The sequence below is a fragment of the Rhipicephalus sanguineus genome, chromosome 3, assembly GCF_013339695.2.
Source record: "Rhipicephalus sanguineus isolate Rsan-2018 chromosome 3, BIME_Rsan_1.4, whole genome shotgun sequence".
NCBI lineage: Eukaryota > Metazoa > Arthropoda > Arachnida > Ixodida > Ixodidae > Rhipicephalus > Rhipicephalus sanguineus.
This window is the reverse complement of record NC_051178.1, coordinates 181,718,431-181,743,222: the sequence shown is the minus strand read 5'-3', so window position 1 is coordinate 181,743,222 and position 24,792 is coordinate 181,718,431. Positions and strand designations below refer to the sequence as shown.

At 46.9% G+C, this 24,792-nt stretch overlaps 1 non-coding gene across 1 annotated transcript; it reads left to right on the top strand.

Annotated features, from left to right (window-relative positions):
- Positions 1-17,513: 17,513 nt before the first annotated feature.
- On the top strand, positions 17,514-17,585 carry Trnat-agu (transfer RNA threonine (anticodon AGU)). Its single transcript has one exon. It is a non-coding gene; the product is annotated as a tRNA-Thr (tRNA).
- Positions 17,586-24,792: the final 7,207 nt, after the last annotated feature.

Here is a 24,792-nt window from a genome sequence, read left to right as displayed (position 1 = left end):
ATTCAGGGCTTCGCATGCGTTGGCGCCCAAAATCAGCTTCAGCGGTTGGCCGACGACGAGAAACTTCAGGGTGCACTCTTTTTCTTTAGTTGAGCAGCGCAGTTCGCATTCAGCGTCGATGGGAAGTTGCTGTCCCGTATAAGTTGTCACTCGTGCTGCTGTTGGCTTGAATGCAGGCTGCAATGGCCATGCGCTGAACTGATTTTTTGGCATGATGTTTACGTCGGAGCCGGTGTCTAGCTTGAAGCTTACGTTGTAGCCATTTACGTTGACTGTTTCTGTCCACTCCGAGTTGCTGTTGATGTTGTGGAGGTCGAGACTCTCCAAGAAAAATTCTTGCTGCTGATCCTGTTGCTGCGGATCTTCGAGGAGACCTATTCGCTGGCGGGAGGTACTGCTGCCTCGTTGGCCTTGCCTGCACAGGCTGGCGAAATGCCCGAATTTGCCACAGTTGTAACAGTTGCAACCATAGGCAGGGCATTCGCGTGGTCTGTGCGTTGTTCCACAGCGTGAACACTTTTGTTGCAGCTTCAGCTGTGGTTTCTGTTGCCGGTTCTCCATTGTTGCTGGTTTTTGTGAGTTCCATTGTTTCGGCTTCTGTAGGGCTTGCACTTCGAAATTCGGCTCCTGGAGCTCTTTTACGTGCTTCTTGGATATTTCCGCTGCCTTGCACGTTGTTATGATTTTGACGAGTGTGATGTCCCGTTCGCGAAAAAGGCGCTCTCTTGATGCTGCATCTCTGATTCCTACGACGATGCGGTCGCCAATAAGTCGGTCTTTTTTCTCCCCAAAGTCGCATTTTTCTGCTTGCCTCCGAAGCTCCATTACAAACTCGTCGAATGTCTGATTTTCTTTTTGCTTCATCGTGTTGAACACAGCAGACGCCTGTATTACGTTTTTGTATGGTCTGTAGAGGGCGTCGAACTGTTCCAGGAGGTACGTAACTTGATCCGTCGGCTTCTCGCCGTCGGTGGTTGGAGGTGGAGGGGGAAATGTCTGGGCGACGCCGCGGCCGTGGGGCCCGAGGACATGGAGAAGTAGGGCCCTACGCGTAGTCGAGGCTTGGTGGCGTACTCACAAGCTTGCTCGTAGATGTTGTACGCTTCTTTCCAGTCCTCCCAGGATTGTTGCGGGTTATCGCCTGGCTCGAAATGTGCCGGTGGTTGCAGGAAGGCGCTGGCCATAGTTGCGGGGTGGTTGCGATCACTCTGACACCATGTTATGTGCGTTGTTGTTGGACCGCGAAGGATACGGGACCAGCCCAGTCGAGAACAGAAGTGGAACTGTTTATTCTCGAGATCAAGGTTACAGACGCGTAACATAGGTGGCGCTAGTTGATGTCCTGGGCAGAGAAGGTTTTCAGGTATTTGTATAGAAAAAGCGTTGACACGCAGTGGAGAAAAAGAACTAGGAGGCTCACCAGTAAATATACGGCTGGCAGTGCGGGCGATATGGCAACAAGGAGCATTAAGCGGAAGGTCAGAGAGGCGGAGAGGACTTATTGGATGACAGCGATGGAAAAGAAGCCGGCTCTGAGTAACTACCGAAAAGGAAAAAAACGCCAGGTCTGCGGTAAAACCGCAGCACAGTCACAGCGAAAGCTGGAAGAGCGGCGTTTCTAGAGCCCGTTAAGCTCTCTTGGGGCTACAATACAAGTACACTAGAAAGGTACCCACTACGCCATAAATCACAATTTTTGTGAAGTTTGGAAGCACCTACTAAGCCATTATTCGTCATTCTGCGGAGAAGCGAGGCACCAGCTACACGTCTGTAAGGCATTATGTGCACTTTGTTCACGCGACGACTGATGACGATGAAGAATTATGGCTCAGCCCTTTGTAATGGGTTGGAATCTTTAAACGGCCCACCAGTTATGTAATTTGCATTGGGTGCCGCCCGCTCGCTATTTCCCTCTCCCGTCATGCTGTATAACATACGTTGACGTGGGAAAGAGACGGAGGGGGGGGGGAGCGAAGAACTTTACTGAGACCCCGAGGAAATGGATCATACGCTTATGGGCTTCCTTGGCAACCAATACAAGTGCCCTTGCGAGGAACCCACAACGCTATAAATCATTGTAATTTTACTGAGACCCAGAGGAAGTGTATCATGCGCTTATGGGCTTCCTTGGCAACCAATCCATGTGCACTTGCGAGGAACCCACTACGCTATAAATAATTGTAATTTTTGAGAAGTAGGCCAGCAGGCACTCTTCCATTTTTTGTCATTCTACGGAGAGCGTTGGTACCTGCTAAACCCATGTAAGGCATTATGCGCACTTTGTTGATGCTGTGCCTGATGATGAAGAATTATGGCAGGGTCCTTTGTAATGGGTTGGAAGCATTCAACAACCTGCTCGTTGCGCAATTCGCGTTGTGTGACGCCTTGTTACAGAATTCGCGTTGTGCTACGCTTGGTGCTTATTTTACTCATCTACCACGCTATATTGCATATGCTAATGTGGTTCCTTCCCGACATGAAGCCTGTATAGGACCTTTTAGCAAAGCAGTTTCAAGCACCGGCATGGCTCAGAGGTTGAATACTCGGCTCCCACGCAGAGGACCCAGGTTCGAACCTCGTTCCATCCTGGAATTTTTTTCTTATTTAGTTTTTTTTTTTATTTCGAGCGATACTGGTTACGGACACCGGCGGCGGCGGCGGCGGCGGACAACTACGGCGCCAAAAAACGGCCGGTGAAATGATCTCATAACAGCTTTCGCTGTAAAACGAAATAAGGAGGGAAAGGTTTTATGATAATTCAAGAAGAAGCGCTTTACTGTTTGAGGCAAGGTCGGGCTGCCTGAGAACGCGTAGTTATAAAGCGAGATTCAGTAACGAAGAAGAACTATGTACATGCTGCGGGGGAACTAAGGAAACGATGGAACATGTACTGATTGAATGTGGCGATATTCACCCGGGTATACGTGTGGGCACGAGTCTACATGAAGCCTTGGGTTTTAGGGACAGCAATGGAAAGCTGAACACGCCCGCGATAGAAATAAGTAAGAGACGGTTAGAGTATTGGTGGCAGAAAAGTAGAGATAAAGTACAAAAATAAATAATTGGGGGAAAAAAGGTTATTCTGCCTTAAGAGGCAGAGAGATGGACTGTGAATTTATATTTTTTGTTATAATAACATAGATTTAATCAATGTAGATAAGGCATTAGGACAACATGAAACAAGGAAGTTTTTTTTCTTTTTTTTCTTTTTTTATCCTTCGAGCCTGGTGGCAGACATGTCACCGCCCCGTTATAAAGGGGACGCTCATAGCATCCATCCAGTTGAAAGCGGCGCATAGATGGCGGCACTAGAGAATGAGCTGGGATATTGCGCGCATATGTAACAGGTATGAAATGCACACCGCCACAAAGCTCGCGCCTGCCTTCAACCCAGCTGCGTGTCACGCAAATTAGGTTCGTAATATCAAATAGGTGGGCATCACACTGCAGAATACGCGCAGTTAGTGTACTTACTCGCGCATTTTCACTCGGTTCCTAGTTTTTCTGCTTGAATCACAGTTATCCATTCGCGACGAAGCTAAAAACACCGCACCGGCACAATTCCCATGGCGCGTCGTGATCGCCGCAGACAACGCTAAGTAATATCCTCCTGTTGCGTTGCTTGTTTTGGCATCCAAAGACGACGCAGTAGTGCCCAGACGAGCTCTTATATGCTGAAGCGGCGCGGACGAGTACCTTTTCGCCCTTTAAAGCCCCAGAACTGCAGCTTGCCCTGTTAACTTGGTGCAACCCGCGCGCGCCTTAGCAGCCCGGCGTCTGCATGCGTATACCTGCGCTCGCGCGTATGCGTGTATATATGTATACTATATAGCTATATTGTATTAGTCGCATATAGTGTCACGTTCCAAAGCCATGCGTTGGAATCGGGGTACGTTGTTGTGAAGCTCTATGGGTTAGTTTCGTATGGAATTGTTTAAGCTGTGAGCGAGTGAGTTTTCTGAGAAACGGCTGTTACGAATGGTTGCTTGTATGTAAGTATCTAAGGTCGGTGAGGCTCTCGAACACCTTCATTGTTTCGCTTGAGTATAGTATATACGCTCCACAAGACATAAAAAAAAAGTCTTTCTTTGCGATCGAACACAGGCATTAAACAATTGGATGAAGCAGTTAATAGAACAACCACAACACGATACACTTGCGGATTTATACGCGCACAGGAGGGAGAGCCTGTGCGCGCGGCTGCATCGAAGAGCGTTGCCTCCGTGTTAGCGCGACTCTTTGTTATGGCGCAAAACAGGCCGAGGCACACACACAGAAGAGAGCGATGCCGTTCATGCTCGTCTGCACACGCCGACATGGACACATGCGCTTGCACGCCGTAAGCAAAAAAAGAAAAAAAAGACGTCTTTTTCTGCTACCTATCTCGGCATTTCTGTCTCGCACAGGTGACCTGCACCAAGGAATAAGCCTTATTCACTTGTATAGTTGCTGTCTAACGAGGAGGAAAGAACCGACTGACGTCTGTAACAACGTTTCTGCCAACTGCTTGTTTCTGCTTTGAATTTTTTTTTTTCTCTTCTATTCATCTCAAACGAAGACGCGCGTGGATTTGTGGTCTTCTAGAACCTAGAACTGTCGAGCTATATCCCCCGGTGCGAGGCGCAAATGTCACGTTCCGTCTGGTGCATACGTCGAACGCATAAGGTCTCGCATCGTTCTTCAGAACGGAGTGATAGCGTGACGTGTCTCACAAAATGAATGGGTGATTCGGCGTCAGTTGTTCCGACCGCTCTAAAAGCATAAAGTGACTTTTCCCGTCAGCGAAATCAAAAGGGGAATACGTGTGTGGTTGAATACGTACACGGCCGACCTTTTTTCGTCAGTGAAAGGAAAAAGGTGGCCACATATGGTTGAATACACGCTGTTTGAGAAAAATGGCTTGTGCGTGGGTGCTCCATTCAACGTGCTTTGCTGATAAGTGGAAGCAGCCCCGTCTCTATACGACAGCTAATTTCCGGGCTTGAACGTATACTGTCTGTTAACGAGAGCCACGACGCGCCAGGTGTGAAAGAGGAACTCTCGAAGCAGCTTCATTCACATTTGCCCTGCGTCCGTTCATGTTTATTTCTTGCTTTTATTTTGATACCGTAGTAGAGGAAGACAACGCGAAGCAGAAACAAGAATGGCATGAACGCTATTGTCATACAAAATGAAGGCATGACGTCAAAGAAAGGTGGATAGCATGCGTGCTGTCGCGAGTGCTTCTCAGTCGAGCGTCGTTCTTGTTCAGCTTCTTCAATCCGCCTTCTTCATTTTCCTGTGCTGCCCTCTGCTGTTCTGGTAGGGTTTTGGTAGGGGCCGGGACAATCGGCATAACCAGAACGAAAGCCTTCGAGACCAAGAGGCGTTTCGTGACTTTTCCGCTAGGGGAAGGGCGCATGCGCCGTGGCGTCGTGAAAATAGGCGTATCCGCGACAAGTGCGCCGGCCGGGAATATTCTTAATTTTACACACTTCGGCATGCGACACAAGCGTAATTTTGTACGAGAAGGCTGACATTAGTTCACTACGTTGCTAATTTAAAATACCGGGTTATTTGTTGTAAACTGGTGAAACTTCTAGACCGTTGTTTTTGATTACAATGAATTGGATAATTCTGTGTTGCAGTGTGGTGAGTGCGCATCCTCATAAGTTTTGTATGTATAAACATGAATGAATTTGTATCCCTGCTTTTTCAGAGGAGGTTGGCGGTATATATGCGTCTAAATGAAAGAATATTTCCACCTTTATTCACTGAAACCATGCGTGCATAGGCTTGTCCGACGACAGAGCTTCCCGTCTTTTCAAAGTCGAGGCGGCATGGGCCCAATATATTTGCGTGTAAACTTCAACAGTAGCGATAGGTAAACACATCCATTAAAGGGGTACTGACACAAAATTTCGCCTGCTGGATCGATTCCCGTGTATGTGCGTGTACAATCTGCAAAATATCGGCAGCGAATAAAGCTTGGAAGGTATTTTATATGAATTTTGAAGTTCGCGAGCGCGATCCAGCACTATAGGCCGCACCTAGTGCATTGACACCCTCGGAGGTGACCCGAGGTGACCCCCCTACTTCCCCTACGTAACCGTTGCAGCCGGTACAAGTTATGATGACGTCGTAGCCGCCATTTCTGTTTTGACGCGCTTCCAGACGAATCGCTCCTCGCCAGCGGGTCAAACATGAAGTGATTCGCCACGTCGAAAATTCCTTCGATCCCCGCCGCAAGAAAATCGTCGCCATCAGACGACGATGAGCCCGACGACGACAGACCGCGCGGAAATGCGTCACTGTTCTGTGTGCTCACGTGACCGAGCGTTTCACTCGCTAGGTGGTGATAGCTGCACCCGGCGGCTTGCCGTTTTTGGAGCTCTGTCAAACCGAAACTGAGGCTGTGTCGGTAATGAGGAGCTTGTAATTAATTATCTGTCGCGCGCTGCAGCAAACGATGTGCCGTGTTATGACTAACAGGCCCCCAGCAACACATTGCAGCAAAAAAACGCGGAGCGAAAATTTTTGTGTCAGGACTCCTTTAAGCTACATACTGATGCGGAGAGTAGTCTAAAACAGCTGCTAAATGGCTATAAGGCTCAGATGTCAATACCTGCAGGAGCTAGGCATATATGTTAATCTATCATTCCACTAAGAAACACGTCTACTTCTCACGCATGAAAGACCGCCGCGTAGGTTACTCGCCCGTGGAAATTCAAAGAAGCGACTGTAAAAACAGCAAGGCACACAGCGACATCGGGTTAGCACTGACGTGCGTAAGTGTATTCCCTCTCAATACGCTCGGGCACTTCTCAGAATCGGTGTACGTACACCAATATATAATCATATATAAAAGCAGCAACGACGCGTCGTATCGTGCGGGGTTCATTCATTGACTGCTTGTTCCTTTGACGTCACCCCCTTGATTCAGTGTTTCTATACGGTAACTGCTAAACAATGTCGGTGCGCAAGTGAGCCACCGTATACACTAATTCCGCTATTTTTGTTGCGAAGGCAGGAGCGCACGACAGCAGCAGCTGCAGCTTAGTATCCGCCATCGGGAGCTTCCCGTTCTTCGATATCGAAAGTGCATGACGTCATAGAGCTGGCACGAAAGGGGTCATTAGCCTATTTGACCAAAGTGCGAACGTGAAGGGCGTTCTTTCTTCGTGGCATTCGTCTCTTTCAGATATGGCTGCTTCGTGTAACGCGAAATAGACAATGCAAACCGTCCGAACGCTGTTCACCTGGATAGGCGTGTATATATACACGTTGTACCAGCGTAGCGGTTTCGTTCGCGCGCGCATTCCTCCAGCTAGGTACTATAATTACCCAGAGCATGCAGTTCGACACGCATGTTAAATGAGATTGCATCACCAAGGTCCCTCACATTAATCAATCCTCCTCTTTCTCCTCCTCCTTATCATCACCATTGTCGTAGTCGTCGCATATAATCATCGTAGCTTTTTTTTCTCTTATATACTCCTTACTGGGTGACATAGCGTTAGCAGAGGAATTTGTTGCGTACTTTCGAGGAAGAAGCCTGTTTTGATAAACTATAGACTACGATTTTGTTGCATGCCCTTTCACCTTCTCCTTATCATCCTTTCCTCTCCTCCTTCCCTCCTCTTCATCATCACATCGCTCCACCTCACTTTCACTTCTATTTCCACCTCTTGCTATACTATATACTATATACTATACTATACTATACTATACTATACTATACTATACTATACTACACTATACTATACTATACTACACTATACTATACTATACTATACTATACTATACTATACTATACTATACTATACTATACATGTCTATGCTATGCTTTCCTTCTCTCTCCGTTTCTTTTTATCTCTTCCTTTCCCTCTGTATCTATTTATTTCTCTTATTTTTTCTGTGTTTCTCTCTCTCTCTTTTTTGCTTTATTTCTGTCTTTTTTGATATCTCTCTTTCTTTCTATTTTTTCTAGATCTCTCGCTCATAGCAACGCAATTATATGGTTTCCATAAATGCTTGTTTCCCTAGCGTGCCTGGATAGCCGAGTACAGGAAAAAGAACATGGGTGATCCCTCTGTCATAGGAATCGGTATATAACACGAAAGTGAAACGTGTCTTCACAGACGTAGTTGAGCGTTTGTTGCGCATTCTTTCGCCCCAAGGGCGAAGGAATGAATGCTACAGCAACAAATTGTAATGTCACGCGAAGAACGGCCAGCAGCTCGAAACTTGCAACGCGCTGCTCAAGCAGAAAGGGCGCACGGAACGAACATACACAGGATGAGAGCGAACTAACTGTCACATTTGCAACTTATTTCTGCGTGAGCACCGCGCTCCTTTCGTAAAAGCGGCCGCTGTAGTGAGCCAAGTGACCTTCGTGCTCTCAACGCGAGACGTACAAACCACCGCGATCACTAGATAAGCGCACGCACGAGCGACCACGCCCTGTAGAGGCGGGCGCTCGTCGCAAAGGCGACGACTTTTAGAGCGCGCTCTTCGACCCTTCGCGCCATCTCGCTAGTGATAACGAAAACACACTGTAACACCGATCTCTGAGTACCGCCACCGGCAAATGGTGTATATAAATAGCTCGCTGTTAGCATCGTGAAGAGTGTGTCGTCCGTGGCCGAATCGTTTCGCGCTGCGGAGCGAGGGGTCGTAAGTTCGATTCCCGGTGACGGAACTTTTTCTTCTGGTTTTTTTTCTTTGCCCACTCTTAGTCTTTATATTTTACAACGTCATATCCGTGACGGAAATACGTCAGTGGAGCCGTGGTGGACCCCGGCATAAAACACTTTCGTGTTAAAAGAAAACACGCATCTCCACGAAGTGAATCATGACGACTGGGTGAAGGTCTGGGTATCGTATAGGTGGGTAACCGTACGGTTCCCGAGCGTTGCCCCATATAATGTAAATTGATGACATAAGGTGACATAAAGAGTCGACGACAAAGCTAGGTCCTAAGGTTCAATATGTCTACGTTGAAGTCATCGACTAGTATAAAGGGTTTGTGTTTTGTAGGTGTTTTATATTATTCGGTCACAATTATGATTGATGTTCATCTATTGTAAACCTTTTTTTTTTATTCACACACACACACATATATGTTTCGGCTATAGCAACGGTTTTCTATATACCGTGACAGCGGACAGTGAGAGTCGACGACAAAGCTAGGTCTGATAAGGTCCATAATGAGTACGTTGAAGTTGCCGGCTAGTATAAAGGGTTTGTGCTTGCAGGTGTTTTATATTGTTCGTCACAATTATGATTCATATTAGTCTATTGTTAAACCTGATGTTTCAATTTTACACGGTGCTGTTTAAACACGGACACAGATGCCAAACGGATGGACGGACAAGCCTCGGCCTTAAAGGGCCCCTCACCAGGCCACATAGCAAATTTTAGTTAGACGCTGGAAGTTGTTGCGTGCCAAATGAGGAGCAGTATACCTCAAGAATTTTTCAAATCGGTTCATTACGAGCTGAGAAAAACAATAATTCGTAGCGGCGCGGAACCATGATTTTGGCAGACGTGATCGTGAACGCCCAGTGTATGCATTGCGCTCGTTAGCTCAAAATTGTCAAACCTGGTGAGGGGCCCTTTAAGGTGCTTCACCCCTGAAAGAAAGAAAGCCTGGTTAGGGCGCCCGTCTTAGGACTGTGGGTGCCTGCGTTCGAATCGCGCCTTGCGAAGAAATTTTCTTTTATTTATTTCTTGTCCTCCTCCTCTTCACTTCTGTTCTCCTCTCCCTCTCCCTTCCTCCAATGTGTTGCTAGGCGGCGCACTCGGCGAAGCGAGGCGCAGCTGTGCCAAGCTGTTGATAAGCAACGCGAGTTTATGCGAACGCGAAAGCGGGGAACCTCTATAGCTTAAACAGCTCCCGGTTAAAAAAGAAAGAACAAATAAGAGAAAGATGACGCGTTTTGTTTTCGTCGTTCTTTTTTCTTTCTTGTAAGAGCACGATACGGATTGACGCCACGGGAGATTAATATCTCGCCTCTGACTATATATTCTTTTTCCCCATTTTCGCGCTTCTCAATTTCATGTTCAGATAAATGGTGCACAGCCTATAGCAGATTTTTGTTTATTTGTTCACAGTCGTGATAACGCCGTTAGCGTGCTCTCTTTCTCTCTCTCTCTCTCTATCTTTAAAGCTCCCCCATCCCTTCCACCCAGTTTAGGGTAGCATACCGGTCCTTCTAGACTGGTTAACATCCATGCCTTTCCTTTCTCTCCTTTTCTTTCCTTCCTTCCTTCCTTGCTTCGTTAGTTAGTTAGTTAGTTTGTTTGTTTCTTTGTTTGTTGTACGCCTCCAGCCTCACTCTGTGTATAGTTGACGACAACTAGGGGATTCCCGAAGGAAATATCACTTACTCGTGGTATTTTGGTGTAATGCGCATGGTGTCTGTTGAAACTATAGCGTACATGAAAACAGTCAATCGAAAAACAACTATAGGTAAATATACTGTGACTATAGGTTCTCTGTGTAAATATGAGGACTTGTAAAAAAGAAAAAAAAAAGAAATAGGTGGTCGAACTGCAACTGGAGTCCTCTACTATACCGCGTGCCTCACGACTGAATCGCGCACTCTAAGAAAAAAAAGAGTATGCGTGACTCTTTTCGGAGAGTTCTGACTTGCCACGTATAGGACTCTCTTTAAATAGTCACGGTGACTCTCTTGGTGGGTCAGGGTCGGCTCGCTCTAGGAGAGTCCCCTGACCCTCTAGGAAGAGTGCAAAGACTCTCATCGGGAGGATCACGTTACCGCTTATAGGGAGTCAGACGACTCTTGCCGGTAACGCTCCTAGGGGGGTCAAGGGACCCACACCGAAGCATTAAGCGACTCCACAAGTATTTTAAGCTACTCATTTGATCCTTGCTCTACTTTTGCGCGACTACTGTTGAAAATAGTGGAGTATTCATTTTAAGCAAGTCCAATAATACTTGCCGTTCTGCCCAGCGACTGTAAAAAAAGAATTGTTCAGTTTTAGCATTATTTTAATAAAACTCGTCAAAACAACACATATTTTCCAACAAAGTTATATAGAAAGCGCGAAAAGATGGTCTGTGATTTCCAATTAAGAAGTTTGGGTATTCCTCATTTACATGCTTCTATGAGTATAGCCAACTAAAATGTGTGACTGTGATGTGCACAGTGTCATATGGTGCTAAATGAACAGCAGAAATCGCCATCATGTTCCCATATTTATTCCTTGTGATTAAGAATAAATCAAAAAGTGGTGACGGCTTGAGGCATCAGACTTGTGGCTTGCTAGGTTGTCGCTCCTGTCCAGCGTGAGCACCATGAAAAACGGTATCTGAAAAGCAGAACGTGACATTATGATGAGAAAATGAAATTGCAGTAAAGGTTTGCAAAACCTACACAATAAGTGGTTCACACAGACATAATAAAGGCTAACAACAAAACAACAAAGCACATCCTCCGGCAGCCAGGGGCATGCCGTGAGCGGTTATTGCCCGCATGTTTTACAAACGTAACCCATCCTTAAATACTCAGATAAACAGATGCGAGTACTAGGGCCCGAACGACACCCAGCGCGTGCGTACGCCGTCTACGTCGAGATCAGACATGTCATATGCTAGAATTAGCGCACATAACTCCCACAATCACGTACGCTCACTCGATTCTGTTATAGCGCCCAACGTCATCGCAGTGTATGCAAACCACGAAAACAGCAAACAGAAACGAGGGAAAAGAGTGCACGCCGGCGGCCGCAACAACGCGCGCCGTCGAAAGTCTAGAGCTTTTTCACTTTACCGGCGAGGCGTGTCCAACTTGAATGACTACCGCGTACGTTCTGGAAGCCACCGTACTATATCTGCACCTCAAACTACCGTCTTTAAGCCAACAAAAACCATTACATATAGTGCGTCTGAGCGTTCTGTACACAGGCTTTTTTTTTTTTCACGTTCCCACGCGTGGAAGCACGCTGCACACTCAAGGTCGATGGAAATGTTATTATGAAGTAGACTAAAGTGCATCTCAAAACGACATCTTGCACCTTCAGTAGTGCAGACACGACGTGCGATCAGCAAGAAATGATCCTCGATTATTGTTTGCATCGCTCACTTTATGGGAGCTTGTACAGCAACGCGCATAACGGTGGCAACTCGTTAACTGACAGCTTCAGTTGGGCATCCGCAACAGCCCCGCGGATACAGGCTACTGTTGGAAATGGCTGGCAGGTTCCGCAGAGCTGCTGCAGACGCCCAGCTAAAGCTGTATAATTAGTACCTACGAAAGCAGTACACTCACCGTTAACTGGCGCCCGTTGTCGGTGTCTGCAGCTCCATGAATATTCCGCCCTCCAAGCGTCACTTCGTGCACGGCTCGAGCCGGCGTCAACACCAACGAAGACGCGCAACCTACGCAACCACGCAACGCATTCCAATAGACCAGGAGATTGAGAGACTGAGACGACTGAGAGAGGAGAGCGGCGCGCCACCCCGGCGCCAACCCCGTCTACGTTCGCCACAACGGCGCCAAAGGGCGAGCGTGCGATATGTATGGCGTATACGGCGGCTCTTCCGTATACCGAAGCCAATCGAAACGCGCTTCAGGAGGGTCCAGTGACTCCTTCCCAAATGCAAACTCTTTTTCTCTGCCTGTACCTTCCAAAAGGGGTCAGATGGACACCCGAAGAGAGTCACGGTTCCATGACCCTCTTTTGACTCTCTTTTTTCTTAGAGTGCGGCTTTGGCCCGATTCATAAAAGAACGCGCGCTAAAACGAAATGGCAAGTAAAAAACGCCAGGCCTGCGCGGAAAGCGCAGCACAGTCACAGCGAAAGCTGGAAGAGCGGCATTTCTAGAGCCCGTTATAAACTCTCCTGTGGCTACTAATACAGGTACATTAGCAACGTACCCACTACGCAACAAAGCGTAATTTTTGGGAAGTTGGGAAGCACCCAGCACGACATTATTCGTTGTTCTGCGGAGAAGCGAGGTACCATATGTAAGCGATTATGTGCAGTTTGTTGATGCGGCGGTTGATGACGATGAATAATTATGGTTGCGCCCTTTGTAATGGGTTGGAAGCTTTAAACGCCCCACTAGTTACGTAATGCATATTGTGTGACGCCCGGTCGTTATTTAACTGTCCCACCACGCTTTATAACACACTTTAACCGGAGAAACGTAGAGCGAGAGAGAGAGAGAATTGACTTTATTGAGACCCTGAGGAAATGGATCATGGGAGCCTTATGGGCTTCCTTGGCAACCAACAGAAGTGCACTTGCGAGAAACCCACTACGCTATAAATCACTAGTTTTTGAGAAGTAGGGCAGCAGGCACTGTGCCATTTTTCGTCATTCTACGGAGAGCCGTGGTACCTGCTAAACGCATGTAAGGCATTATGCGCACTTTGTTGATGCTGTGCGTGATGACGATGAAGAATTATGGCAGAGCTCTTTGTAATGGGTTGGAAGCATTCAACAACTTACTCGTTGCGCAATTCGCATTGTGTGACGCCTGGTTACAGAATCCGCGTTGTGCGACGCTTGGTGCTTATTCTACTCTTTTACCACGCTATATTGCATATGCTAATGTGGTTCCTTCCCGACATGAAGCCTGTATAGGACCTTTTTGCGAAGCAGTTTCAAGCACCGGCATGGCTCAGAGGTTGAATACTGGGCTCCCACGCAGAGGGCCCAGGTTCGAACCTCGTTCCATCCTGGAATTTTTTCTTATTTAGTTTTTTTCTTATTTCGAGCGATACTGGTTACGGACACCGGCGGCGGCGGCGGCGGCGGCGGCAGCGGCGGCGGCGGCAGCGGCGGCGGCGGCGGCGGACAACTACGGCACCAAAAACGGCCGGTGAAATGATCTCATAACAGCTTTCGCTGTAAAATCCTCTCGTCAGTTGTGACTGTGTTCTCACTAACGAATAGTATCGGTGGCAGGTGAGAGGAGGAGCGTGCAGCGGGCGGGGGGTCCGTGATTTATTGAGCGGTTGCACTCGCTTTCAGACCTCGCGACACGCCATATAATAGACCGATCTCACCAGATGATCTGCGCATGCGCGAGTTTCCGACAGCGGCACTGCCACCATCTTATAGTTGGAGTACTCTGAGCGCTGCTGGTGCGGTTGCTTGCTTCAGGTATATTGTCGTTTGGCATGAATCCTCGGCACAGAAGACAATTGAACGCTGTGTTAAACTGTGTCCGGACCTCTCATGTATGTTATTTTACTTCAGGTTACGCTGCATATCCTAGCTTTAAGAGAAAAAAAAAGAACAGTAGACAACGTTTACATATGTGACCAGGTCGGTTTCGTCGTGTTGATGGGCGCGCGTCGCTTCGCTGAATAAGTATTAGTTAAAAAAAATAAAGACGAGAAATCATGTTCCTGTCGTCATGAGCGCAAAAATTCTTAGTGAACGTCAGCACGCGAGCGATAAAAGTTATAGTGCGGAAAATAACTTGCCCAAACGTAGAGCTCTCCGCGACTACGAAGACGGGAAAAAAACAAACCGATGGGACGAAAGAAAAAAAGAAAGCTTTTTGCGCTTCTTTTTTGTTCAAGCAGTACTTTCAATGTTACGTACACTGTGTTGTCAGCGCAGGACTTCGAGCACAGTGATACGTTGCGTTAAACGTGAATGAATATGAGACGGTCGCCGTGAAGCAGGTTAGAAGCGCGCCCGCGGGGCGACACTGGCCGCATGCCGTTTGCAAAAGTATAACGTCACGGAAATCTTGTGAACGGCAAAATATTTCCTGCTGTACAAGGGATGGATGAGTCAGTAAGAGGTTTTGGTGACATACATAATGTGGCGGACGAGCAGTATCCCGCTCAGGCCGGCGGCGGCAGCCTCAGCTAATTGCTCGGCGCCGATATCGTCGCTAGCCTCAGCTAATTGCTCGGCGCCGATATCGTCGCTAGGCCTATACTGCTTCGAAGCTGCAGTGTATAGGTATGTATACGTACGTTAAGAGCCGCCTACGCTTATATAAGAAGCTAAGCTTTGCTACCGCTGTTGCTGCTTTACGCTGCGTTCGCGATAATATCACATTTTGAAAAGAATAGGGAAATGCCGGCGGCGAAGTTGGCTGCGATGCCGGCACGGTCAAATTTTAGCCGTGCACTCCATGGCGCGAGCTGTAAACATAACTTTGGCTAGTATCACAGCTATCAGGCACGTAGCCAGGATTTTTTTTCAGGGGGGGCCCCAGGCCTAATTGTTCGAAAGACAGTCTTTCCATGGCAAAAACAAAAAAAAAGTTACCTGGAAATATAGAGGGCTGGAAAAATTTCGGGGGGGGCCCGGGCCCCCCGGGCCCCCCCTTTGCCTACGTGCCTGACAGCTATCGTTCACGCTAGACACTTCACAGTCGTGATCGCTTTTGATGAGAGGTTGGTTTAGGTGTCGTCATAGATTTAAGCGATCTCTGTTTTGCCCGGAAAACACGTATCCAACCTGTCGCCGCTGGCGGCAATCGCCCCGACGAGGGGATCGAGCACACGTTGTATGAAGTTTCGCTGTCGCTGATCGGCACATCAGTAGCGCAGAAAGCTTGTTATGACGCAATAGACTGTTGCAAAATTACCATGCATTATACACACGGAATTCACAAACACGGTGAACAATACGTTGAAAGTGCGCGGTAGTTGCCGCTCCGTCCGACTTCGTTGACTGTCGCACACATTTCAGTCGGTGCTTGACATCCTTTGAAAACACGTAAAATCCGAGTCCTTTTGCTTCAGGTTGCTGTTGTAACATCTCAGCTTGCAGCACGTGAACCCCTAAAGCTCGATAATGCAGCTCCTCGATGCACCAGCTATCTGCAGCTGAACGTACCGAGTACTCCAAGTACCGGCATGCACTGCGGCAGCGGTGGCGTAGTGCAGCTCGCATGCAGTGAGATCGGTCTATTATTCGGCGGCATTCATTTAACGGGGGCTTCGTGACATGCTCTGACATATCGCGCTGACATGTGAGCTTGCAGGCAGTAAAAAATGCGTGGGCGGCGTGGAAGCATTGAGTGAACGAAAGCGTTAGTGGAATATACTCCTCCTATAGACAAAAAGAAAGCGAGCGAAGTGAAATGAAGCGAGTAACGCAAATAAACAGACACCGCTATGTAGATGCAGTCATGATATCGGAGATAATGTTATCAACTTAACAGAGATGGCTCAGCTTCACTTAAACTGCGAGTACGCGCTGTGCAGCGACATTTGTAGTGTTTGTGTGTAGCATGCCGAAGTCTTAAACTTCATGAGACTTTTTAAAAAAAAAGAACAAGAAGAGTGCTATTGCATGTAGCACAAGCCTACTCATTAAGCTAGATTACTCGAAAAAAGTAGGCTTTAATTACAATTTAGAGATGCAAACGCATAATTACCTAAGTGAAAAATTGCCACTGATCATCTTCTTAAGTAGTTAGTTTAGCCTACACATTACAATGCGCCAATTAAAGCCTGTGATTTCACAACGCACGTCCGTGTCTTTGTATGGCGAAGCCGCGGATTTTATCTCCGGAGGGTGCCTGTCGCAGTGAATGCGTGGCGCTGTTTTCGGGTATATACCCGCGGACAGATGTGACCAATTACCACTCTTCAACAATTCGATCACTCTCTACCTAGCCTGCATGTTGCGCTCCACTACAGCCATATGACGATAATTACAGGTAATTCGTCCAAAGGACAAAAAAAAAAAAGAAAGAAAGGAAAAGCAGTTTTGCCGCAAGGTCGAAGCAATGAATGCGATAACAACAAATTGGATTGTTATACGAAGTAAGGCTAGCAACTACTTTTGAATCCGCTCTATAAAACGGTGGCGTAAAGGAATGCGGCCGCTACAGTGAGCGAGGTGGTTCTCGTGCTGCCTGTCGCTTGAGCGCGAAGTAAGTTGTAGGAGCACAGCAGGTATACAAAGGTATGAACAGTCTGTTGATCTATGTCGAGATAACGCGCGTGACCACTCCCGTTTTATCAGAGCTCGCAGTTGCCACACGCACGACGCAGCCCACCCCCCACTGGCAGCCTTTCATGCTCCTTCACCAGACGGAGCCTGCCGGTGCCTTTCACCTTTTCAGCTTCGCAAGTTTTCAGTAGCACATAGAGCATGCGACGCGCGGGCCGATGTTATGAATGTGGTCTTTATATGGGACATGACGGCGACAATAAGATTGCGCCTCGAGTGTCCATATATATTTGCTATCGCAATAAAACAGTAGGCGGAGGGGGTGGAGCGATCAGAACACACATAGTTCTCATTAATATTGTGTTTAACAAACAAAAACGAGCCCTTAAGACTCATCTTCTTTCCTTCATTCATAGCGAGGGTCTCGTTCTGGCAGACTTGATGCCTTCAGGTAGTATGCGAGGGATTATTGGTCAGCTGCCAGTTCGTAACAAGATCACGTGCTACGTGACGCCAACAGGCAGAAAAAAAGTGTTCCACACTCGCCGCCATGGCTGCGATCGGCGCTGACTAACACTCCCAGGTTTAAATGCACATATATACCCCATAAAGTGGACGGTAGGACGACTGCCACCGTAGCTCAGTGGTAGAGCATCGGACGAGTTATTCGAAGGTCGCAGGTTCGGTCCCTGCCGGCGGCACGTTATCTTTTCGTCCACTTTACTTTCTTCACATTTAATATCCCAATTACTACAAATAACATCCCCTATATTTTCCCTGGCATTATTGTCTTTTACTTCTGGTTAATATTGTGTTTAACAAACAAAAACGAGCCCTTAAGAGTCATCTTCTTTCGTTAACACATAGTATCTTACGTTCGGCAAAACACATGCAGAAAATATAACTATAGCAAATGAGATTCTCATGTATACGGATGCCTACAGCAGCTGTAGTCTCGTATTATTATGTGGAAATATTGTTCTGCATGCTATGAAGGGCGTTGGAATTTGTCTTTGCAATCTTGGAAACGTAGCCAGTAGCGTACGCAAGATATGTGCACGGATGTATCATCGCTGCTATATACACAAGATGATGAACAAGCTAGATTCTGCGAATACGAGCGCTGAAACTTCTCTCAATGGGAAGCCCACTTACTACGCACGGCGAGGCGTCAACTACAGAGAGAGGGAATGGGACAGGGAGAGGGAGTGGCTCAAACAGCAGAGCGCGCGCAGTCATCGACACCGTGTACGTGAGGCGGAGAGTTGTAAAGACAACAGAACGGGAATTAATAGTGTCAGTCCTGCATACTATACTATATACAGTGCGAGTGTGCACTATCACTGATGTCATTTAAACTGCACGAATACAGCGACACGTCGACCGCCGTCAATGGGCAGATGGCACGTATTCGTCTACAGCTACTCCCTTTTGATGCTTGTCAGACGACCTGGCAGCCGCCGAAAGAGCACGCTGCGACCTTTCTAGAACGACTCAAATGTTAACGGTGCATAGTGCACCAAAGAAAAGCACTATTTGACGGCCACGTCTAGATTTCTTTCTTTCTTTCTTTCTTTCTTTCTTTCTTTCTTTCTTTCTTTCTTTCTTTCTTTCTTTCTTTCTTTCTTTCTTTCTTTCTTTCTTTCTTTCTTTCTTTCTTTCTTTCTTTCTTTCTTTCTTTCTTTCTTTCTTTTCAAAAAGTTCTAATGGCGAATAGCGACATTCTGTTTCTTGTTTCTTTTTAATTGGAAATCATTCACAATTTCAATAGCAAATTGCGATCTTCATTTATATTGAAATGTCAACTGCACTGAGATTTTTTTACAGCATAAAATGCGCTGGTTGTGGCAGTCTAGCTGGCGTAAAAGGCTATGCATATATAAATTATCTGCGAAATGTTGCGCGCCTTAGCCACGTATATCACACGGGCTTCAGCAGACGTGCGTAAAACTCAACGACTGATAGGTGCGCAACATAACAGTGAGCAGTGCGGGAAATGTTCGAACAAAGCAGTCATAGAATATCCTAACACACACACACACACACACACACACACACACACACACACACACACACACACACACACACACACGCACGCACACGCACACGCACACGCACACGCACACACACACACACACACACACACACACACACACACACACACACACAAAGGCGTACAATTGCAGATAGTGGAGATACGTCAATGATATACATTTGGAGATTTGAACATATATAGCCAGCTGTGCACCAGAGCACGAGAAATTCGTGGACCCAACGATTACGCGAATATAAGAGCGAACTTTTCCTGGTTTATTCTATTTATGCTATTATTCGTCGTGAGGGTATCGTGCGCATATCGTTGATACATATATGCGAAATTTCATTCCATTCAGATACCTCTTTGAGTGAGTGCGTATAATCGATGTGTTAACATGTGTAGCCAGGTCTCCGAAAAAGACTGACAAAATTTTCTCGCTGCTCCTGCTTTCTATTTCTACATCTCCCTCGATCTGCCCACGCGAACAGTAGCAGACCATATACGTATGCCTGGTTAACCTTCCTGCATTTCATGTATCTCTCTATTTCTCTCTAAGGAAAATTTTTATGGTGATGAAGCTGATGCACTGGCTCCCCTAAGTGGTTAAAAAAGAATCCAGGAGCCCTTTCTTTCTTTCTTTCTTTCTTTCTTTCTTTCTTTCTTTCTTTCTTTCTTTCTTTCTTCTTTCTTTCTTTCTTTCTTTCTTTCTTTCTTTCTTTCTTTCTTTCTTTCTTTCTTTCTTTCTTTCTTTCGTTCCGGCGCCGGCGCCGGAACGTGAGGCCATGCGCTCATATCCAGGCAGAAATGAAATGTGGCGACGTGAAATGGCAAGTGACCTCGATAAACGATTACACTGCCATATCAGAAGCGGCTGACCGCCGACAAGTCCACGATCGAGAGAGCATCAGTTATTGGAAATCTTATGTAACCGGCGCACCTTTGAGGACCGCATTTACGAACGCTCAAAGAATCGCTAGGGTTTTCGCGCACGACAACGTCGCCATCGAAATCTGTGACTCAGAACAAGCTTTGCTTGACAAATGAATCACCACGAAGCTCTAATCATAGTCTTCAAACTCGCGGAACGAATATTTACGGCATTATGGTTATGCTTGCCCTTCAGCAAGACATATGCCTGTCGTATCCTTGACGCTTTTCATCTCGCAGTGAACACAATGGGAACAAAGCGGCACTGCGCGTCAAATTATAACCTTGTCACGAATAGCGCTGCCCACGCACACGGTCCTTTCTCGTTCCTTGAAATGGCATGCAGGGCGTCATTTTTAGCATTTGTCGAGCGCGTCTACTGTACTATAGGCTTGGCTTCATTGATAATACGCCGGCGCGTAGTGAAACAGGAAGCACGAAGCTGTATGTACCTGTCTGTATCGTTTATCAATTCATCCCACACTCCACCCTGGAGACAATGCGAAAGAAAGGACGGGCGAGTTAGCGAGAGAGAGAAACGCAGACAGAGACGGCAAATATACGGTGATAGATGAACGAACACTTTGACATAGCCTGAAATAAAGAAATAGTTCAAGCCATCCTATCTTTGCACAGCTGTCACACATATAGACAGTGCGCACATATCTTTGCACACATACAGAGAGTGACGCATGAACAAAACATTTGAAAAAAAAAAAAAGGGCAGGAGAGATGCAGTGTCCACATCTATGAGTACCATCACTTAGAGCTGCTACGTTTTTTTTTTCAGCTAAAAATTTCATGACGTCATTCACGCCTTTTTCGAGGACATCGCCACATGTGTGCAGTAAGACTGTCGCACTGTACCGGCAGGCTCCATTTAGGCTTAGCGGAGGTCACAGGCAGTGCATGCGTGAAAACGAGTGTAAAAGACCAGGGCCTCTCTTGCACTCGTCCGAGGAGGTATCTGATATCGAAATGTCGGGCTCTTTCCATTGTTTGCCTACAAGAGATATAAACCGGGTTTAGAGTGCGTCTTGGTGCCTATACGATCGTATTCTTGGTTTCGTTTCCTGAAGTTTGAATCTGAACATGTGTATATCTTCTTTTTTTCCCTAACGTACCAGGAAGCGCACGCTTGTTCATTGATAGCTTATCGGAACAATGGGACCACTCAGCCACATTCCACTGTCCACCTCTCACGTACGGTTTTCGTTGACTTAACACGAGCCCACAGCGACGCTGTTTTTTCGTTTTTGTATTGTGGTATATGGCACCAGTATGGATGGTCGGGGTGCGTTCGCACTCTCGGCGCTGCGTTAGCTAACCCTCGCCGCCGCCATCTTGCCGCCGTAGATTCAAAGGTGAAATTAATGAGGGCAGCATTCTGGGCAAGTTGGTAAAGCATTACTTCAGTACAATTATGCAAAAAGAAAGAGTCACGCCATATCCACGAAATAAATGATGTTAGAGGAGCTTGCTCGAAGATGATCTCGGATAACCCGTGAATCCTCCGTATCGTCATATAAAGACGTGACCACGGTGTTATATATATATATATATATATATATATATATATATATATATATATATATATATATATATATATATATATATATATGTATGTATATACACACACACACAATGTTTATTAATTTACAAGCGGCGTCAAGCGACTGCGCTGCTTAGGCTGCGCGAGCCCTCGCCGCTGCCGCAGCCTCTGGAGTAGCGGTAGCGAAGTGCACTGAGTGAGCTCCCAGCGAAGAGAAAGGAAGCGCGTTTAGAGCAAGCGCTGTATATAGGCGCGGCCGTCTAGCGGTCACCTATCTAACAAGAGCACGCGCCGAGTGCGCATAGATGGATGGATGGATGCTATGAGCGTCCCCTTTATAACGGGGCGGTGACATGTCTGCCACCAGGCTCGAAAAAAAAAAGAAAAAAAAAAGCTTCCTTGTTTCATGTTGGCCTAATACCTTATCTACATTGATTAAATCTATGTTATTATACCAAAAAATATAAATTCACGGTCCATCTCTCTGCCTCTTAAGGCAGAATGACCTTCTTTTTCCCCCATTATTTATTTTTGTTCTTTACCTCTACTTTTCTGCCACCAATACTCTAACCGTCTCTTACTTATTTCTATCGCGGACTTGTTCAGCTTTCCATTGTTGTCCCTAAAACCCAAGGCTTCATGTAGACTCGTGTCCACACGTATACCCGGGTGAATATCGCCACATTCAATCAGTACATGTTCCATCGTTTCCTTAATTCCCCCGCAGCATGTACATTGTTCTTCCTCGTTACTGAATCTCGCTTTATAACTACGCGTTCTAAGGCAGCCCGACCTTGCTTCAAACAGTAAAGCGCTTCCCCTTGAATTATCATAAAACCTTTCCCTCCTTATTTCGTTTTTTCCCTTTCGGTAGTTACTCAGAGCCGGCTTCTTTTCCATCGCTGCCATCCAATAAGTCCTCTCCGCCTCTCTGACCTTCCGCTTAATGCTCCTTGTTGCCATATCGCCCGCACTGCTAGCCGTATATTTACTGGTGAGCCTCCTAGTTCTTTTTCTCCACTGCGTGTCAGCGCTTTTTCTATACAAATACCTGAAAAACCTTCTCTGCCCATCTACTCTTGTTCATTTTCCTCAGCCTCTCTTCGAATCTCATTTTGCTCTGAGCTTCCCTCACTTCAAAGCCTGTCCATCCCATATCACCCTTTACAGCCTCATTTGTCCTCTTCCCGTGAGCGCCCAATGCGAGGCGGCCCGCCGTCCTTTCATTTACATCCATTCCTGATTGTACCTCTGACTTCATGCACACCACTCAGTTCCCAAATGTAAGCCCCGGGACCATCACACCCTTCCACAGCCCTCGAAGCACCTCGTACGTATTGTATCCCCATAAAGCTCTGTGCTTCATAATTGCAGCATTCCTCTTTCCCTTTGCTACCGATGCTTTCTCTTGTACCTCCGTATATCTATCTCCCTCATTTACTTATATTCCGAGGTACTTGTAATCGCTTACCCTCGGTATTTTTTGGCCCTGTATAAAGACCGCGTGGTCTTCGTGATCATTGAATACCATCAATCCACATTTTGTTGCACTAAATCCTAGTCCTAGAGCCTCACATTCCCTTCCGCATATATCTGCCAGTCGATGTATATCATCTTGACTGTCCGCAAATAAGACAATATCATAAGCATAAAATAGACCTGGAAGCTTCTGTTCAACCATAGTGCCGACCTGTTTGTGTGACAAATTAAATCCAATGTTGCTACCTTCTAGCGCTTTTTCCATCCTCACCATGTACAACATGAACAACAGTGGGGACAAAGGACATCCCTGTCTCAGCCCCTTGCTAATTTCAACGCTGTCCTTGCTACTTATTCCGCGCAGCGGAGTGTGCGGCGCGCCATCTAGTGAGCGCGCTTGAATCACCGGAGAGAGCACAGCTGCGCCTCTAGCGGGAGCAATGAGAACTAGCGGATACGGCGCGATGGACAAGGCACGAGCATAAGAAGCTTGGCGAGCAAGCTCCTAAAAAAAAAAAAAAAGAAAGACACGGACAACAGAGAGGAAGACACACCCAGCGCAAAAGTGCGGCCCGCGCATGATTGGTTAGCTTGTCCCCGTATACAAGCCGAAAGCGTGCACAAAGGTTTGTGCAAAGGCGGCAAAACCAAGCAGACCAGCTTTAACGCTTTTCTAAGTCGACTCTATATCGGAGCCATGGCATATGCATAATATACGTGTTCTCCTAGAGCTTCCGGCATGAGCGTTGTGCACACGACTAATATATCGCATTCTTCTGCGCAGCTGCGTGCATGTATACAGATAGAGAAATGTTTTAATGAAAAGCTGGATATGTTAGCCTGGCTATTCGCCTAGCATACTACTCCAGGTGCTGGGTGATGATTATAATATATACACTGATAAACACGAAACACATATATACAGCCAAAAACGCACGCACTGTTTACAAAGTTTCGTTCAGGCTCGTGGCCCGCTATCAAGTCAACAGCGCTTTCGTGGTGCGTAACGCACAGGTGCTCTTTGCCATCGGCCCAGATTATGTCGCAGTTCTAAGCACGAGTCCCGTTGAAGGTGTAAGGCCGGTATATACAGCACCCGTGGTGCCACGCAGTGATCTGAGAAAAAATGGAGAGTACATTTTAAAACTGCGAGAGTGACAGCGCTTTAAAACAGCGGAACCAGCGCTGTCTGCATGTCTGTCCGGTGTCACGCAGGTCACGTGGCCAGCGGGGGGAGTGAATAAAGAAATCAATAAAACGAAATGATGATGGTGATGCCGCTCCGAATGAGACTAAGCTGTCTTGAGCCTACCTTCACATCGCGCGCTTAACAGCTTCACGGCGTGGAACTGGCTGAGTTTTTCTTTTCTCAGCTCGTGAAGGCGACATCTGCAAGGCCCTCTGATAGCGCTCCTCATCACGTAAGCGTAACAGATACGTTACGCCAGAGTTGTCTGCACACAGCAGTAGATATCGCCTCGAGTGCTGTGTGGCACCAAACTGCTGACCCCGACTGTTTTTATATATAGAACGTAGGACATTAACGCAACACTAAACTTTGGTATTGCTTCCATTTCTTCATCTTGCTGACGTAACTGCCTAATTCACCTTTCTTAGGACAAAGGCGTGGACACACGTCCGCGCTGTTGTCGCCGTCGCCGTGCTGAGACCGAATAGACCCACACGCGCCGCTTGCACGCGCTTGGTTAGAGGCTTATGATCGCGTGCTTCAGGCAGGCATCGTCAACGGGCTCGAAGCCATGGGTGTGTTGGGAAATGCTCTTCGGTTCGTGCATGAATTTCTCAGAGACTGCTGTGTTCGGGTTAAGCCTGGAAATGTAACGAGCGAAGAGTGACGCGTTTCCCTCGGCGTCCCACAAAGAAGTGTTCTATCTCCCTTGCTTTTTAACGC